This window comes from Eschrichtius robustus, chromosome 1 (genome assembly GCF_028021215.1).
Source record: "Eschrichtius robustus isolate mEscRob2 chromosome 1, mEscRob2.pri, whole genome shotgun sequence".
NCBI classification, from domain to species: Eukaryota; Metazoa; Chordata; class Mammalia; order Artiodactyla; family Eschrichtiidae; genus Eschrichtius; species Eschrichtius robustus.
In genome coordinates, this window is record NC_090824.1 from 84,794,235 (window position 1) to 84,812,936 (window position 18,702).

The 18,702-nt window shown below is 41.3% G+C and overlaps 1 protein-coding gene across 9 annotated transcripts in view; it reads right to left on the reverse strand.

Annotated features, from left to right (window-relative positions):
* The window catches only part of MEIS2 (Meis homeobox 2), a 199,512-nt gene that overhangs the window by 118,912 nt on the left and 61,898 nt on the right, over positions 1 to 18,702 (reverse strand). The window lies entirely within an intron of this gene.

Here is an 18,702-nt window from a genome sequence, read left to right on the forward strand (position 1 = left end):
AAGGAGGGGATTCTGCAGCTTCATCAGCTCCAGATCTGCTCGTGGCGGTGAACTTTCTTTCTCTATGCTTTTCCAATTCTACTTACGGATTTAAATTTTTTAAAGCATATAGCAGGAGATGTGTATACCCTTTCCTTCTACCGTGAAAGAAAAGCATCCCAGCCCCACAGTCAGGAGTTGGAAGAAATCTCAGTTACATAACACATGGATGACTCCCAAGCCAGTCTTCCTTTCCTCCTTTGCCCTACAATTGGTCAAATCCTCCAGTATCCTTCGATCCAGAAAAAGACTAATTTTGATTTTATTTTGAGAAAAATTAAATGTTATGGATAGGGGACAGGAACCAAAGTTCGCCAAGTCAGCGAGCTGCTACCCTCCCAGAAACAACAAAGAATGAATGATAAATTTAGCAGCCTCGTGTTCAGTTTTCAAACAACGCTACTGAGATCTATAGCTTCACTGCTCCCATGGCAAACTGAGCTGCTCACAGAAAGCTATCTGCTTTTGATTTCACTCTGTTTTCTCCAGTTTTTGTTCTTTTTCCTATTTGCAGTTTTTTTTAACTCTACATTTTCTTTTTCCTGGTGTGAGCCGAATATCAAAGGCCAGTGATATTGGTAAGCCTCTAGCTTGCAAAAGCCACTCGATGGGATGTTATCAGAACCTACATCACACCATGGCAGACAGTGATTAATAGCAACTGTATCAACGGCAGCAACTTTCCCAAAAAAAAAAAAAGCCTCTCCAGCAGCTGAAGAGGGGGTCAGTGAAATAAAAATAAGAAATGTCTGCAAGAACCCAGGGCCCAAAAATGTTCCTGGAGAGGGAGAGTACAGTACCCTGGGATTGTGTTTGACGGAAAGAAAAAAGAAATTCTTACTATTACTCATATAATAGAAACCTTTACCTTTAACTAAGTCAGTTATACTTAAAACAGCTACACATTAATTTAAAATGAGATCTGTGTACAACTTTGGAATCATTTTATTGATGTAATGGTGTCCCCCAAAATAACTAGCAGATGGATTTCCACCCCCTCAATGAAACACTGAAACAAATTGCAGAATTGTCAAAATTTTATCGTGAAGGCACACACTCTATAAAAAGGTTGATTTTAAATGAATTGTAAATTTGCTTCATTGCACAATATTTTTCTAAAATTATAACCGGAAAGTATTCTCTGTTTAATTTTTTAGCATATCCTTTCACAAAACACATCTGTTGTGAAGTATTTCTAATTTGTGCTAACTGCTTTTTAACAAACACACAGTTGTCACTATGCCATCTAATGTTATTGGGGCAAAAAAGTACATTCTCCTTCATTCTCTTCGTAATATGAATTTTGAGCTGTTTTCGATGAGGCAGACCAATAGAAAATAACACAATTATCTTAATTCCGGATGTAAGTGACATATAGGAGATTAAAGTAATGAGGAAGGATGGAAATAGAGTCAAACCAGACAAAGACAACATGGCTGGAGGTGGCCAAAACTGGGGAGAAAGAATTAACATATACAGAAAGCTTGCCAGATTAGGTCTAATTATTAGGAAGGGAGTAAGAAGACTAAGAAAGAAAAATAGCACTAACTAGAGTATGTCACAAGGTTGGCCAACCATAGAAAGGATGGAAGGTAGGATGCCCTCTTAGCTTTGAAGAGTGAAAATGGAGATTACCTAGTTTAGTCCAACATTATTCCCCATTTATTTTTATCCCACACCCCTCTTATGTGTTTGTGGTTAGCTCTTTCTGGGGAAATGGGATTGTACAGTGTTGAAGACAGAGATGAACCAATGACACCAAGAATTTTGACATTATTTCACCTTCAAAATAATTTTGAAAATTAAAAAAATATGTTTCCCCCTTAAAGGGCCAACATAATAAGAACTAACCTTCCCCGGTATTTAATGCAGACCATGTGGTAAATACTTTGCTCATGCATTATCTTCTTTCTGTATCCTGACAACCCTGGGAGGAGGAATTATTATTATCCCCATTTGACAAAGGAAGAAACTGAGGCTGTTGAAAGGTTAAATAACTTGCCCAGGGCAACTAAGCTAATGAGACACTGAACCCTTAACCAAGCTTTCACTCTCTCTATGATCACTGAGTATTTTCTTTGTATTTGGAATAAAAAATCTACACACGCAAAAAATCTTGCATGGTAACCTTCATGGACTCATAGAGAGCAATGAAAAACAATTACTGGATCTAGCCTGTATCTAAATGAGTCAAGGGATACTTTTTTTCACTTCTTCACAGCTTAGTGCCTTGTATATATGCTTTAGAAGAGAGAAAAATGTGCCTATCTAGCCAATAAAGACTCACATCATCTAATTAGTGTTTTAGCCTTATTATCTTACGCAATTTCAATATAATAGGCTTATAATCTAAATTTTTCAAAGTAGTGTTGATTTTTGCAGAAAACATAAATAATAACCATATATGCAAGTTCTTATTTCATTAACACAACTGAATTGTGAGAATAACATTACACTTGTGTAGACCAATTTTTAGTCTGAGTATAAAAGGCAATACATTATACAACTGGAATTTAGACTTCTTGAAATACCCAAGAATCCACAGGCTTTTCATCCATCCATTCATTAACCAGTAAATCTATTCCCAAAGTTCCCTTATCATGTACCAGTACAATGGAAGAAATGTATGTCGTCAAGATGGAAAGATGATTACAATTTGCTTTTAGATATCTCCACCAGTGTCAGGAAGTGAGACATATATAATACAGAACTTCAAATCGTTCTATGCTTCTTTCCTTAAAAATGGGCCAGGGAATGGAGAAGGAAGTCTGGGGTGCTGTGGTCCCATCTGCCATGGTTAAGCAGATTCAGGGTAATGACTATCCCAAGCATCACCCAGCAGGCCAGATCAGATGCTGAGGGTCCCACATTACATAAACTGCAGCTTCAAGCTGAGGGGACCACACCCAGACCACCCCCAGCTATAATTCATGTCCTGGTGTGAGGGGTGGAGGAAGAAGGGAAAGATTAACTCTTGAGTACCACTACTCAGTTCAAGGCACTGAGATAGGCTATTTCACATAGTCTATTTAATCCAGTCCCCCTCCCACCCAGACAATCCTACCCATTTTACAGATGAAGAAATTGGAGATATTGAAAACTTTGCCCAAAGAAACAGTGCTAGTAAGTGGCCTCTTGTGAATCAAACTGAACGCCTGCCCACAAGTCTTGTCTGTGCTGACACTGGCCCTCCCTGCTTCACCCCTGCCTGTAGGCAGTGGAGGCAGAAGGACTCAAGGGCACCGGGCAAGTCACTATCAAAACTTTACATCTATCTTTTCCACTGCCCCTCTTCTCATTCATCTTGCCCCAGCTGTGTCAATGGAATAAGCGCTCTATCTACAGCACACAAATGATGATTTTACATTAGTATTTGGAAGCAGTATTTTGTTATAGAATCATCACAAATACCACTTATTCAGTTAAACTGCACAGCATCGAGGAACTTAAATGACCCTCTAGATGACTCATGGGGATAAACTGAGCGCCCCATAGAGAAAATAAAATCTCAGGTTTGTGCACGTGCATATGGCACTACCGAGGGTAGGGGGGCGGGCCGGGGAAGACAGCTGCACACGGTGAAGGGCAGGGCCCAACAACAAGTCCTGTCTTAGGTGCTGCCAGGTTCATTCCAATTGCTCACAGCATGGATTTCAGATATATTCCAAACAGAAGTGACAAAACCCAAAACCACAGGAGCAAACACTGGCTTTCAAGTGCTGTGGGAACACAGACATTTGTTTAAGTAACCACTGTTTTAAAATTGCATACATAGTAACACCAAAATAAACAGCTTGCGATGCTGTTTATTTTAAGATACACAATAGTAATGTAAAGTGTGGCGTGCCCCAGATCCGGGGAGGTGGAACATAATTTAGAGTTGTAGAGGGCCCTAGGAGGACTCAACCACACGCCAGGACGGGCTACTTCCTGATTAGATAACAGTGAAGGTCAGAACGCATTGCTTTTTGTGCTGCAGAGAGCAAACAAGCCACCACAAAGACCCCGCTCCTCCTGCTTGCTGTGAATTATGAATCGAGTCCTGGGGAGCGTGGGGTTTGCCAAGTCTCAGCTACAAAGCTCGTATTAATCACAGGTCCCGAAGAAGGGTCAGGAGCACAGCCTGACCAACCAGGGAGGGAGCCTGTCCGCCGACCTTAGTTCCCCCAGTCCCTCCCCTCCCTGATCTAAACACCACGAGGAAGGGAAAGAAAGAGGGGGAAAAACCTCCTGAAGATACACAAGCTGGTTGGGGTGCCGGAGCATATGTAAAACTGAACTGTAAGGAAAAACCGCTAGATCAAACAAACCTTGAGCCTGACCAAAATAGGAACCCAGTCTGTGGTTTCCTTTAGCGGACTGAGCATTTGTCCCCACACCTTCCTTGCTGTTCTTTCCCTCCTCCGTCCAGGTGCTTCAGGGAAACATTTCAGGAATCGTTGTTTGGGTTTCTCTACTTCAATCTTCCACCGTAACCTAGACAGCCTTCGAAGCCACGGCCTGCTATCCTCAAGGCACGACTCTTGGCCATCTGGTCCTTTGTTTTGTCTCGCCACATCCTAAGTTAACTGGCTCCTTTGCCCTCGCCCTCACCTGCTGTGTCAGGGAGTAAAAATAACTTTGATCTTTTCCACAAACATAACTTCCATATCCTTGACTTTCTGAAACTTGAGTTTGTCCTGAAATATTGTTTCCCTAAAAACTCTCTGCCATGGACTGAACTGTGTTCCTGCAACATTCGTATGTTGAGGTCCTAACCCCGACTGTGACTGGAATTGAAGACTGGGATTTTAGGAGGTAATTTAGGTTAAATGAGGTCAGAAGGGTGAGGTCCTAATCTCGTAGGATTGGTGGCCTTATAAGAAGAGGAAGAGCCCTCTCTCTCTCTCTCTCTCTCTCTCTCTCTCTCTCTCTCTCTCTCCACTCCTCCCCCAACCCCACACACACACACTATGGAAAGGCCATGTGAGGACACAGTGAGAAGGCAGCCATTTGCAACCCAAGGAGAGAGCTCTCACCAGATACTCATGCTGCCAGCATCTTGATCTTGGGCTTCAAGGCTCCAGAACTGTGAGAACATAAATTTCTGTCGTTTAAGCCCCCCAGTCTGTGGTACTTGTTATGGCAGCCTGAACTGGCTAAGACTCTCTCCCACTGAAGTAACCCATTTTCCCTCCATATCAGTCCCTCTGGAATCAGGGAAGAGAGGCCAGACTGTTGACTTTCCCCATTTCTCTCTCATTCCCTGCTCCCAGCACCTGACCTAAGACTTTCCACTCACTTTTCTCATGAAGTTCACAGCATTTGCTGCCATTCTTCTCCCCTGCTGTGGAGAATGCTGACCTCTAAGCCATTTTCACCTTCCCCAGTGGCTTCTGTACACACTAGAATGTTCCTCTTCCCCCTACCACTTGCCTCTACTTTTGAAGGCTTCAGTATATATGACAAAGACCTTTCTAATATTTTGCCTCTCTTCATTCCAATGTCATCCATCTCCGCTTCCCCAGCCCTGGATTTTGTCAAGCAGAGATACTGCATTTCCAAGATCGCAGACCTTAAAATGTTCCTTCCCTGCTTCTCTGTTCTCCCTCTTAATCTTCATTTGGACTTGCAGCTGCTCAGTGGGCTTCCTGTGTTCCCAGTGTACTACCACACTTTATTAGCCCTCTACCCAGCATGGCTCTTTATTAAAATAAAATTTATTGTCTTGTAGTATAAATACAATGCACATTTTATAGACAATTTAGAACATATGGATAAGTATAAAGAAGAAAGTTAAAAAAGTCACCCAGATCTCAGTACTCAAAGATAATCACTGTTAACATTTTCATTTGTTCTTCTACGCATATATCCTCAAATATTTTCTTTTCCAAAACTGTAGTCATATCGTGCATACTGCCTTATCTGTTTTACTTCACCTGGTAAGATACTGAGAGATTTTTCCATACCTCAAAGTATTTTTGAGAACATAATTTTTAATGATTATATAATATTCCACAATATTCCATAATGGAATATTAGGGAATAGTCAATGTTTTATTATCATAAATAATATTTTTATACACAATTTTGCTTAATTTTTATGTATGTATCTTATTACTTCTTTATCATAAACTTCTAGAAACTAAATTATTGGATTAAAGGATAAGAACACAGTTATAATAGTAATGCATATTACCAGTTTAAATTCCAGAAAGACTAAGCCAATATTTATAGTCATTATTAAGCCAGATATCTCCTTCCACTCTGAACAGTGCTGAACACTAATTTTTTTTAGTTTTTCTTAATTTTATAAAAAAAATTTCTTGCTGATTTAAAAATTAATTTGGTTACTAATTACCTTGAAGATTTTTTCAATGCCTATTGGCCATCTGTATTTCTTCTTTTGTGAATGGATCTATTCACCTGTGCCTTTTTATCTACTGTACTTTTTTTTTTTTTAATTTTATTTATTTATTTATTTATGGCTGTGTTGGGTCTTCGCTTCTGTGCGAGGGCTTTCTCTAGTCGTGGCAAGTGGGGGCCACTCTTCATCGCGGTGCGCGGGCCTTTCACTATCGCGGCCCCTCCCGTTGCGGGGCATAGGCTCCAGACGCGCAGGCTCAGTAGTTGTGGCTCACGGGCCCAGCTGCTCCGTGGCATGTGGGATCTTCCCAGACCAGGGCTCGAACCCGTGTCCCCTGCATTGGCAGGCAGATTCTTAACCACTGCGCCACCAGGGAAGCCCCTCTACTGTACTTTTTTCATTATTGATTTGTACACCATATTTATTAAGGACACTAACCCTTTGCCTGTTATATGATGTACATATTTTTGCCAGTTTCATGTTTGCCTTTATTTTGTGGTGTTTTCTTGACATTCAAAAGCTATTAATTTTTATTCCTGTTTTATTAAATCAGTCACCATTTTTCTTTATAATTTCTTCGCTTGTGTGCTCTGAAAGGATTTCACTAAATAAAGGAAAGAGAAATAGTTAAATCTACTTCAAAGAACTCTTAAATGCAGAACTCATTTTGATGTTTTTTTCAAAAATAGTTAAACCACTAACCAAAAACCATATTTTGAATTACTCTTTTTTTCTCAATTGATTTGAAGTGATGTCCTTAAAATTAATAAATACCGGGCTTCCCTGGTGGTGCAGTGGTTGAGAATCCGCCTGCCAATGCAGGGGACACGGGTTCGAGCCCTGGTCTGGGAAGATCCCACATGCCGCAGAGCAACTGGGCCCGTGAGCCACAACTACTGAGCCTGCGCGTCTGGAGCCTGTGCTCCGCAACAAGAGAGGCCGCGATAGTGAGAGGCCCGCGCACCGCGATGAAGAGTGGCCCCCGCTCGCCGCCACTGGAGAAAGCCCTCGCACAGAAGCGAAGATCCAACGCAGCCATAAATAAATAAATTAATTAATTTAAAAAAAATTAATAAATATCTCCATATATTTGGATTAAATTGTGTATTCTTATTTTGTTCAAATGATCATTCTGCCTATTGTGTTAGCCAGTGCCACACCTTGTAGCTTTATAATCTATTTTAATAACACTCAGTGCAAGACCGTCCTCATTTTTCTTTTCCAAAAATATCTTGACGTTTCTTAATTTTTTCATTATTCAGATGAACCATAGAATCCTTTTTCAGTCACAATCCAAGGAAAGAATATCTCGTGGGAATTTTGACTTATTAGTCAGCCATTTAAAGAGTTCTCTAAGTAAAACCCTCCCTGTCACACATGCTGTCAATCCCAGGCTTAGATTTTTCCTGTTGTCTCCTTTTGCCCTCTTGCTCCTGGGTTCCTGAGCTCTACCTGGGAAAGGCTGCAATGAGGTGGAGCAGGTCCATTCCAGCCTGGCCCTATGTGCTCGAGGCCACCCTGCTGTGTCTTCCTAATTCGCTCTGGAGCTCTGGATCACACTTTCCACAGTTCCTACTCATCCAGTTAGAGAAGCTCTTTTCTCAAGTCCCTCAGCTTTCTTCCTACCCTTTACAAGATGTGTCTGCCTCCTACCCACCTTTCTACCTGTGTTTTGACCCCACCTTCATTGGCTTCCTCTTGAACCTTCGATTATCCATTGTCATTCTCTTCACCCCCTCCCACCCCGCCTCTCCCAACACCTACACCTCAGTTTCTCTCCCCAGGATCCCTTCCCACCGCTGATGCAACACCTGATTCACCTGATCCGCCTCTGCTGATAAACGCTGCCACCCCTACGCACAGTTCCCTGTTCTTCCTTTGTTCCCTTCCAACTTTGCCTGCTCACTCTTCGGTCCCGTGGAATTCAGAGACAGACCACGACTCCAAAGTGCCAAATCCAAAGGCTTATTTTTAGTTAATATCATTGTCCTTGATCTTTCTACAGAATCTACTTCCTCTACTTTGAAACTCCTTCTCTCTTCACATGATCTGATTATGCTCCTACCAATCTGCTTTCTTTATCTCTGTTCATTACCTTCTCTCTTCCTCCCTTTAAACGTAGCTTTTAAAAAGATTCTATCCTCAAATCCCCTCTCTCTGCGCTCTCTTCCTTCCTTACCTTTACACAATGCCATGGTTTCAAGCACTGCTTCTACAAAGATCAGCCCACACTCTGAAACTGCAGTCTCATTTCTAACATCCACAGAGTTTTCTACCCAGGTATCTGGCTTATGTGTCTAAACCTAAGGCCTCAGTATACCTTTCCGAACTTTCCCCCCTATTCTCCCATACATATTCTATGCTTCAGCCAGAGGATTCTGTCTTAAAAGCTGTAGCATCCACAAATCTCTGAATGTAGAATCAAATGTAGCCTGATTTTGGCACCCAGATTGAAACTATCTTCAAAAAAATATAATATTCCCACTAGTCTCTGGCTGCAATAAGATAATTCTGTGTCTCTCACAGGATTGCACCTTCTTTAGAGTGGGCCTATGAGACTGCCATTTTAGAGATGTAAAACTGCTCATCCTCACCAGGATGAAAAGTGGCAAGCTGGTGAACCCATTAATTCTCAGGATGAAAAGTTTATGAATAAAGAACAAAGATGTCCAAACCTCCAAGGAGCTGGTCCCAAAGTTATAATAACACGAGTATGAATAAGCTTATAGTGAGGTTAGTTTGCTATCATCTCGTTCTTTCTCTTAAAGTTTGAGTTTATGCAATTTCAAAAGGTACTTTGACTCATGATGCCACTAACACTGCACCACAGTATGAATGGTGCACAAGATCTTTTTCCCTTTTCCTTGTATGCATCATGCTAACGGTAGGATTTGATCCTCATTCCAAAACAGACTTAGGTCTAAAGAAACGAGTATAATATTTTTCTTTGAAGAGTGTTTCACCCATATCCAAGGTTCAGGTTTCATGGAGCTAAGACAGAGCAAATTAATTATTTCAGTGGATTATACGAAAACATTCATGAAGAACATTTTATACTTGCAGAGCATTCTGCTTTTTTGAAAGGGCTATTTCTAATCTCAGCTAACCCTCAAAACAACAAGATGAGAAAACCAGCACTCAGAAAATTAACTGACTTGCCCAAGATAACTCAGAGGGCAAAAGGCTGACTGAATTGCTCTGAATGCTGCCACCTCTGGTATATTTATACAGTCTTATAAACAGGAGGAATTTCTTTCTCCCTGCCCTCAAATGTTTGTTTGTTTTTGTAGAGCACAGAGAATTAACAGATTGTCCTCGCTATCTAAAGGTAAGAGAAGCACTGATTCGGTGACGAATTCCAAACATTTCCATTGTCTGCTCCAATCCTGTCGAACCATAGATTCCAGAGAATTTAAGCAGCCCCTTTCTATTTAATTGATTATATATATTTCAAATAAGCAGGGGGGTATTTGGGATAGACACTGATAAGAGAGTATAAGCATGTACAAACCAAAGAGAACTAAATCACACTTTCCTTTAAACTTGCTCTGGGGAAAAAAAAAAAAAAGTCCAAACTGTTTTGAAAGGATTCCCAGGCTGGTAACAAAGGTCATATTAAAAACTGATGCCTTTCCACATGGTCATATTTGATTATCACTTAAGTGGTTCACCAGCAAACATAAAAGCATCAGGATTAAGCGATAAGAGGGGTCCTCATCAAAGTGCCTTCAAGTAATCGGTGGGATTTTTCCACATGGGTCTAAATTTATGGTTTCCTAGAAACTAATGCAAAAACTAAACTGAGCTTATAACTGGCTAATAATGATCTCATATGGCCCATGCATTCTTTTCTTACCGCTTTTTTTTTAAAATTCACTGAGAGGCAGGGTTTAAAACAAGTGTAACAACTCATGAGCTGCCTGCAGGTATCTTGAAACACTGAAATGGAACACGTAACTTTTCACATGTCACCAAATTTACAGGGAATAATCCAGCATTCACATATTCTGTTTGATAAAAGCCTTTTTCTTTTTGAAACACTAGTGTAGCACCACCCCCAGTACACTTGGGTTGTTCATTGTTGGCTTATGACAGGGTCACACCAGGTGTCCCAGGGCAAGAAATAAGCCATTTTACAATTGTAGGATGACCAGAGTTACGGGATTACCCTTTTCTAAACTATTAGTAATGGAATCACCAGATATTTCCAAGTCAAAATTAATTCTGGAATACTTGTGAGTGTAGGGGAATGATGCAAAAAGTAAATATGTCTAGCTAGTTATAATCAGATAACTGAAGTATTAAAATTAAGAGCAGCAACAAGATTTGGTGCTGGGATTAACAAGGGTAGATCTCCATTATCTGGCTATGTTAGGCAAATCAAGTATCAGTAAATTGAGGGTCAGGGCGGTTGGAAGAGGGCTGATTAGTGGCTCATGTTAATTTCCTATAATGCTCAGAATAACTAGATAATATTCTCGTCATTTCTTGTCATCACAGAATTCTGCAATAATAGTCTCTTGAGTTGTAATTTTTCTTTCTGTGGACAATCAAGTCAGAGTTAACAAATATTCATATTATCTATTATAACCAAGAAGCAAAACTATAGTTTAAGAAAAATTATCTGCCATTATATTGTGATTTGACAACTTATCCACTATTAGATAAAAACAACTTAAATTAGTTCTGGCAGATTTGGGACTTGGCAGTTCAAAGTATGAATAGCAAATGTAAAAGCATGAAAATGGCATTACTATTATGTGTTAAGAGGATAATACACTTTTAAAGGGTGCCAGTGATTACTCTGCATACTGTAAACAACTGCTGCCAATCAACTGAGAAAGTGGTATGCAGCACGTCAATGTAACATGGCAAATTCCATTCAACCAACCTAAGGCTTCCTACCCAAGTCACTATTCCTTAATGGGAGCAGTGGGGCTGGATATCATCTTTGCACATCATAATCTGTTTCAAATTGCAAAAGCAGACTACAGCACAGAGAAGACAGGGCATCTCCAGGAGTCCTCTGAAATCTGTGCAGTAACAGTCTCTAAAATCAAAATGAATCCTGAATGTTAAGGGTCACTTTATGACCCTATTCTGCAGCAAAGCTGAGGGACAGCGAGTGTTCTCATAACCTAGTCAAACTGGACTTTAATTCCCCACAACTCCACCTCTCCACAGAATACACTTGCAAACTGTAGTCATGTGGAATGAAGAAATGGAAATTTTCTCTATGATCTGAATGAATATTCACGGGTTTCACTAAACAGCATTTAATGGCACTCTATTCTTGGAGTTTTTAAATAGCTGAATATTCAGATATGCACACGCCTTCTATTTTCTTTTATTCAAGGGTCCTCAATTCTCCATCTCCTTGAATTCCTTAATGTATTTTTAAACAATTAGAGTGATATTTTATGAAACTGGGTGCTAAACTTTGAGCTAATAATTATTTTAGTTTCTTTTTGATGGTAATTTAATAAGCATTTCATTCTTCAGTCTTCTCCCTCAGTTACTTATTTTTTAAAATGTGTCTGTCAGCTCGTAGCTCATAATCTGGGACTTAATTTTCTAAGTCTATCTCAGATGAGATCAATGGGATTGTCTGATATACTTTTGAAATGTCCTGACCAGACGTGTTTGCGTAGAGGAGACCATACATCTCATCACCTCCACAAAAGGCCACTGCTGCTGCCACTGTACTGGGGACTTTACCTCAAAGTCATTCAGAATGTGGACAAAGGCTGCTGAGTCCGAAACACAGCAGGCTTTCACATGCAGAACCCCTCATAATCCAATCCTAAATACCAAATTGGGAGTGCGAGTAAAAGGTTATGACACAGCAGCATGCATTTTTTCTTTCCCTCAAGACAGACAAAGTAAATTTAGTTGCAATTTCATTTCTTCTAGAGGAGTTTCTAGGATTCAACATAACATTAAATTTTTGGCCTGTCTCTTTAATTTGAGAAATTGTAAAAACGACGACAGATGGCACACAGAATTGACTTATGTCCTCTATTCTTTACTGAAGAAGGGAGTGCATGGAAACTTTGATAAAGGCAGAAGCTACAGTATGCAGGTCGCTATTAAAATTATCTAGTGGCTCGTTGCATGGCTAGGATCAGAACGTTCAGGCCTTCTTTTTTAGACATTCTTGAAAACCAACACTGTTGTAGGTTGCCAGTGATGATCACAGCCCGGACGTTCAGTACCCTCCTGCCCCAATAAGAACATGACGGATGTGCCATTAGCTCTGAACCTCGGCAACCTCTGAAATTACCACTCTTCCCACCCCAATCTCCAGCCCCCACCCCTCAAAATCATTATGAAATAGGAAGAACACTCAAGCTTACAGTTAATTGGAAACATTGCAAGAGAAGAGGAATGCTTAGGACAGCATGTCCACGGGAAAATAAATCACCCAGCATTGTTATTTAATGCATTGTGACATCATTTCCTAAAATTAAACAGAGATGACACCAATTCAGCCGATCTCTAGGATAAGGTTCCGTTCAAATAATTCACAGATGTTTTCTCCTGGCAAGCAGGAAAACAATGCGAAGGCTAAGGCTATGGGCGGCCTCACTTTGCTGCATGTTTGCGGGAGGCTCTTTCTGCTGGTGTTTTTCAGCTGTGTGTTCTGCACAGGCATTTCCACACAAGCATGTCTCAGCCCATGAGCCCCACTCGCATTCCGTGCACATCTGTATCCCTGACTATGAGAGAGGCCATCTTTCACTGTGTAAGTAAGGCCAACATTTTATATTTGGGATTAATTTGGCCCATAGCAAGTAGCATTAATGTAGACAGATCTCAGAATCATGAGGGCACTAATTTCCAAGTAGAAATAACTAACCTCCCTGAAATACTGATTCAATTTACCATTCGAGGCCCTTAAAAAGACGTCTAATGATGGAAATTATCACAGTGTCTCCATGGATACCCTTGTGGAAATGGACAAATGGAGAAACTGGGGTAGAGAAGAACGAGGCAGGCTGCACTGCGTCTCTCACTCGTGGTGATTTCATGAGGTACCAGAGGCCTCAAGCTGCTGGAGTCCCAAGCTCACAACCAAAAACCAAAGTACTCAACTTCGTGCAGCACATTACAGTTTACAAACTGACCACATCATTTGAGCCTTGCAGCAACCCAACCAGCTAAGTAGAGCACATATTTACTCTTTTCATTTTGTAGGTCTGGAAATAGGTTCAGTGGTTGAATAGCTCACCTACGACCACAGAGCTAAAACCCAAGCCTAATTTCACATCCAGTGACCCTTTTTAAAAACCCACACTGTGCTGTCTCTCAGAGAGCCTAGACTCTGGTACTCTGAGGAAGCGGGAGATTCTAAATGCTATTCACGTACTGGAACCCTTATGGGGAAGGGGAGGTTCTCTACCAAAAGGAGGCCCCAGCTGAGGCGTTCCGAACTATTTCACAGCCAGTTTCTTTTCTACCTCCCACCCCCATCCCAGAAGGCTCACCAGGATGCTCTGGCTTTCCATGGGCACCAGGACTCTCTGATGCGATCACCTAGCACCACTGGGCAGCCATCCAATGTTTACATGGCTCTAGAAGGTGGAGGTTAGACTATGTTCTCTCCTGCCGAGGGGCCTTTGGGACTTGTCTGGCAAAGCCAGTCTCTCCATTTCACACAGTCCCAGGAAAAGTATGTGGTAATTTTGGTTGCCCAGTTCAACTGGTCAAAGTCTCCTGGTAGCTATTCAACTAGATTATAAGACAAAATTATAGTTACTTTATAGTATGTACTTATTACAAGAGCCAGGCATGGAGCTGAGTGCTTTACGTTGTCTCATTTAATGCCTGCAACGTTGGTTCTAAAATTACCCCCATTCTACAGATATGGAATGTTGAGGTCCAGAGACCTCAATGCTCAAGATCAAAAAGCTACTGTGTTGAAGATTCCAGGCCCTGTGCTCTTAACCTTGACACTGTGTTGCCTCATTGAGAAAAGAAACTGTCTGGATCTATACAAGATGAAGAGAACCAGTTAAAAGGCAAAATGGTCTAGTCTCGCCCCTCTCTCCTCTCTCTCTCTCTCTCTCATTCTCTCTTCTGTGTGTTTGTGTGTGTGTGTATACACATATACAATACAATAAAAAATTTGAGATGACTAGGTTGACTGTCATATGGTCTTGAATTCACTGGAGAAGAAACAAGTTTCTCTACGTAACATGGAGCCGTATTTACTCATTACTTGGGTGCATTGTCTCTGTAGGACAATATACTTTAAAACACATTTTCATTACTCAAAAGAGACCTTTACAAAATCCCATGAACAAACTCTAATAGGCAAGGAGTGAAACTGGTGAACACCTGAGAGGCACGCTTCATTCCACTCGCTTTACCACCAGAGATATGGAGAGGGGTGAAGCATTTTGCCATGAACAAAGGGCAGAGTTTTTAGAACCTGCATCCAGCAGGCTGCATGATGTTATATCACTTTAAAATAAATTTGCTTCTGATTCTGTACACATAGCTTTGAAAGAAGTCCCACATCCACTGAGGGTGAGCTTTATCCCTATGTTTTCAAATAAGAAAATCTTTAGTCAGAAACGGGTATGAGCAAGTGGTGTCTTTGTGTGTGAGCACTTCCTGTTTTCATTCCATGATCAAATATATTCTTTGCAGCACAACTAGGGGAGCTCTTGAAGGTGGCAAGAGAAGTGCCTGAGAAAAGAAGGTGCCTGAGAGCCTAATTGAGCACACTAAGGGCTTCTTGGCGTGGAGGAGTTTTTCATGGTTAAGAATAAACCGTCAGCCCGGGTATTATTTCTTGCTGTTTCTTTCTTTAACTATCTTTGAAGTTAAATAAAAACAGTTGTAATGGCAGGCTTACTTTTATGATATCATAATCTCCATGTGTTAGGGAAAAGAATATACTTCCCTAGGATTTCCCTACGTTTTTTTGCCATTGGGTACTTTCCAGCGAAAGCACATACATTCCAACAGATTCTTTCTTCGATCTTCACTAGATTTCTTAGTCTGAGAAGCCAGGCAGAGCCGTCCACCAGTAGAAGAGGGGGGTAACAGTAACACACGATGCGTTTGCTAGTTGAATTTCTAAAAAAATATTTACATGGATATATTTCCTTAAAATTATTGTGAGCCTTTAAATATTTATATGAATTCATTTCCTGAAAATTATTGTGACGTTTAAAGGACATTTTCGAAATTGGTAGTTAGAAACTACAAACTAATTATTTAGCTTCAGACTAAGCAAGTTCAAAGTGCTTAACTCAGACTATGGAAATTCCTCAATTCATCAGAGTTTGGTTTTTTGAGGCCACTTTGGATTTAAATATTTTCCTCAATATCATCGATTAGCTGTGAGTTTATTACCTTTTCCCGTAAAGCTGGTGGTGCATAGGAATTTGAGAGATTGTTTTAACTGTTACAGTTGTAGTGGAACTTGTTCTTCCAAGAAAACTGAAGGTTAATGATTTTTGTCATATTGAGACTAAGACTTAACAATTGCTACAGTTGGCCTTTGTTGAGGTGGGGTTCTTTTCTCTCTGGGCCTTTTGAGGTATTCAGAATAGGTGACAATAGCTTGCAGTTGAGAACATATGTAGAGAGACCCCTGTGGCTTATTGGGAAAAGTTGCTCCATGCTGGTTGGGTGTTTGGAAAAAAAAAAATACAACCAGAGTTCTTTTATGTTCTGCTAGTTAATGAATGCATGAATGTCAAAATGGGCCAATGGCCCATTCAGGGGGCAAAGCCTCAGCAGCGCCCTTCTTTAAGAACACATCCTGAGATGCAAAATACATTTGCTTAACAAATTAAAATAATGAGATAATTCAATTAGCCTCTTTTTAAAAAAAAGAAAGAAAAAAGGGTACATCAGGGATTATTGTAATACAAGAACAGGTCATACTGCACAAAAGGGAACAAACCAGTTTGAAATAATGTTAAAGAGACTAATAATGAAGGAATGCACATTGAATCATGCACTTGTAGAGAAATTTACATGAAATAATAATTTAGACTACATCTATTTTCAGTGAGCTAGAGCCAACATTTCACTTTGAAAGTTGAAATTAATTAAATGACAGAAAAATATAGTGGGGCATCTCTATTTCCAAGGACTTCCTCACGCCTGTTAGTGCGTGTAAGAAAAGGGGTCTAAATTAACATGTCGTTAGTTAGGGGTCTCTATTCTTGGTTTCTGCGCTCAGAATTATAGCCGAGTAAATCTTTCAGCTCATTAAAGATTGGGAAGTAAAAGTTTTACAGAACCATCTTCATCAAAGTTACTGAACCTCTTCTCTGCAGTTGGGGTGACGTGGGGATGAAGAGGGAAGACGTTTTCAAAGAGAAAGCCCAGGAGAATTTCCTTACATACAAGGGAGGTGCAGAAAAGGCTGGGGAGGGGAGCAGAGAGACAGACTGAGAGACAAAGCCAGCGGAGAAAGTAATGAAAGGGGCATGATGTGAAAGAAGGTCATGGGGAGGAGAAAAAGAAAGCACTTAATGGAAAATAAAAAGGAAGGGGGGGACTGAGAGGAGAGGATGGCCAGGAGTTTGGGGCACAGGGGTGCTCTGACTGTTCTCTGAGCGTAACCAACACACATGAGTGTGGGAAAGGAGACTGCAACATGCAGATCTGTTTGAAAAATAGGGGAATGGAAGGTCCAGAGAACTTGACTTAACTGAGGTTTGGGCAGGACACAGGAAAACTGAACTCGAAATGCTGGTTTCCCGACTCCCCGGCTCAGGCTATTTGAGTCTTCTCTCCCCACTCCAAGGACAGGCATTAATTAAAATTTTCAGCTGGACAGAGAATTCTGCACAAAGCCTCATGCACATTTATCTAGATGAAAGCAACCTCGGGGTGGGGAGAAGGTACATAGTACACAGTACCTAGTGTATAGTACAAGGAGCACCCAGGAATCAGTGGCCACACACAATTCCTCGCCCGTGGCCATGGCGCACAGTGGGTTGAATCCAGGACAGGGAGGTGGGAGATAAGGCACCAACAGGGCAAGGCAGGAGGTCCAGCAGGGCTCTGGACACTCCGCGGGAGATTCAAGGCACAGACCTGGGCGGTGAAGGAGAGAGTTGGCCTCAAGAGAGAGGTGCAAAGTAAGTCTTCTCTATTCGGAAAGGTTGGGGGAGCAGGAAAATTTTAAAAACAAGTAAAGCAAACAGCACTTTGCTTCTCCATATTTCCCCCCTTTGACGCTGAGCATTTTGATGGCAGAGGCTGTGAGACTGATATGCAACTGTTAAAGGTGATCATGATCTTCGCAAAGTCATCATAATGTGGTAGAAAGAGCACGGAGCTGGGGACAAGAAAGGCTTGGGTCCTGGTTGCAGCTGGACCTTGAGCCAATCACTTCCTTTTCTGGGTCTGAGTTTCCTGGTTTTGTAAACAAAGCAGCCAAATTCTCTAAGATCCTGCTGTTCTGTGAAAATACATGGGGATGTTGGCTTGGAAAGCAATCGTTGAAGTCTTGATTTTCAACCAAGGAAGGCCGGGCATGAAGGAAGACAGAGGGAGGAAGCCAGACAGGTGAGCTGCTGGTGGGAGAAGGCGGCGTGCCTGCCATCCACTCGCTCCTACCCTGCCTTTCTTACTTGCTACTCTAACCAAACAAACCTTCAGTTAAAAATGAGAAACCCCTCCCCTCACACTCATTCGACTTCCAAATTAAAAACATTTTACAGGTTAGTAAATCTCCAGCTGAGGTGATGTAGCAAAGAACAGCTGTGAAGTAATTTTGATAATGATGAGAATAATAACCACATGGCAAGGTTCAGGGCTTTGCTGTTGCAGCTTCAGTGCTCCTGAATAGATAAAAGTGATTAAATACTCCTGATTATCCCTGACCAATATGTAATGGATTTACAGCCCTTTCAATTAGTCAGTATTTGCTTAGGACTCATTATTTTGTCTTTGGTTAAGTAATCAGCCCAGAGACTGCATGTTCTGTCTAATTCCTCTGAGTCCAGTCAGCGCAGGGCCCTGACCTTTGAAATGGCCATAGCTGCAAGGCAAGAATAACCACTGCCGCGGCAGCCTCGTTGGTTCTCCCAGCTAATCCTGACACCACCGGCCAGATCGATACACCTTAGCTTGCTACTAATGTCCTTACATCAAAATGGCCGATTTAGGAATGTGAATCTATCACGTTGCCCTCCCCACCTCCCCACCGCTGCTCCTGCCCAACCCCTTGCCCTTTGTAGCTCTGCTACAAGAGCAGATCAGCTGCTACCGCCATAAATAAAAGTGGAACCTTGTGCTGGACCCATGACACTGTAACTAATGTCATTCAGCATGGCAACCCA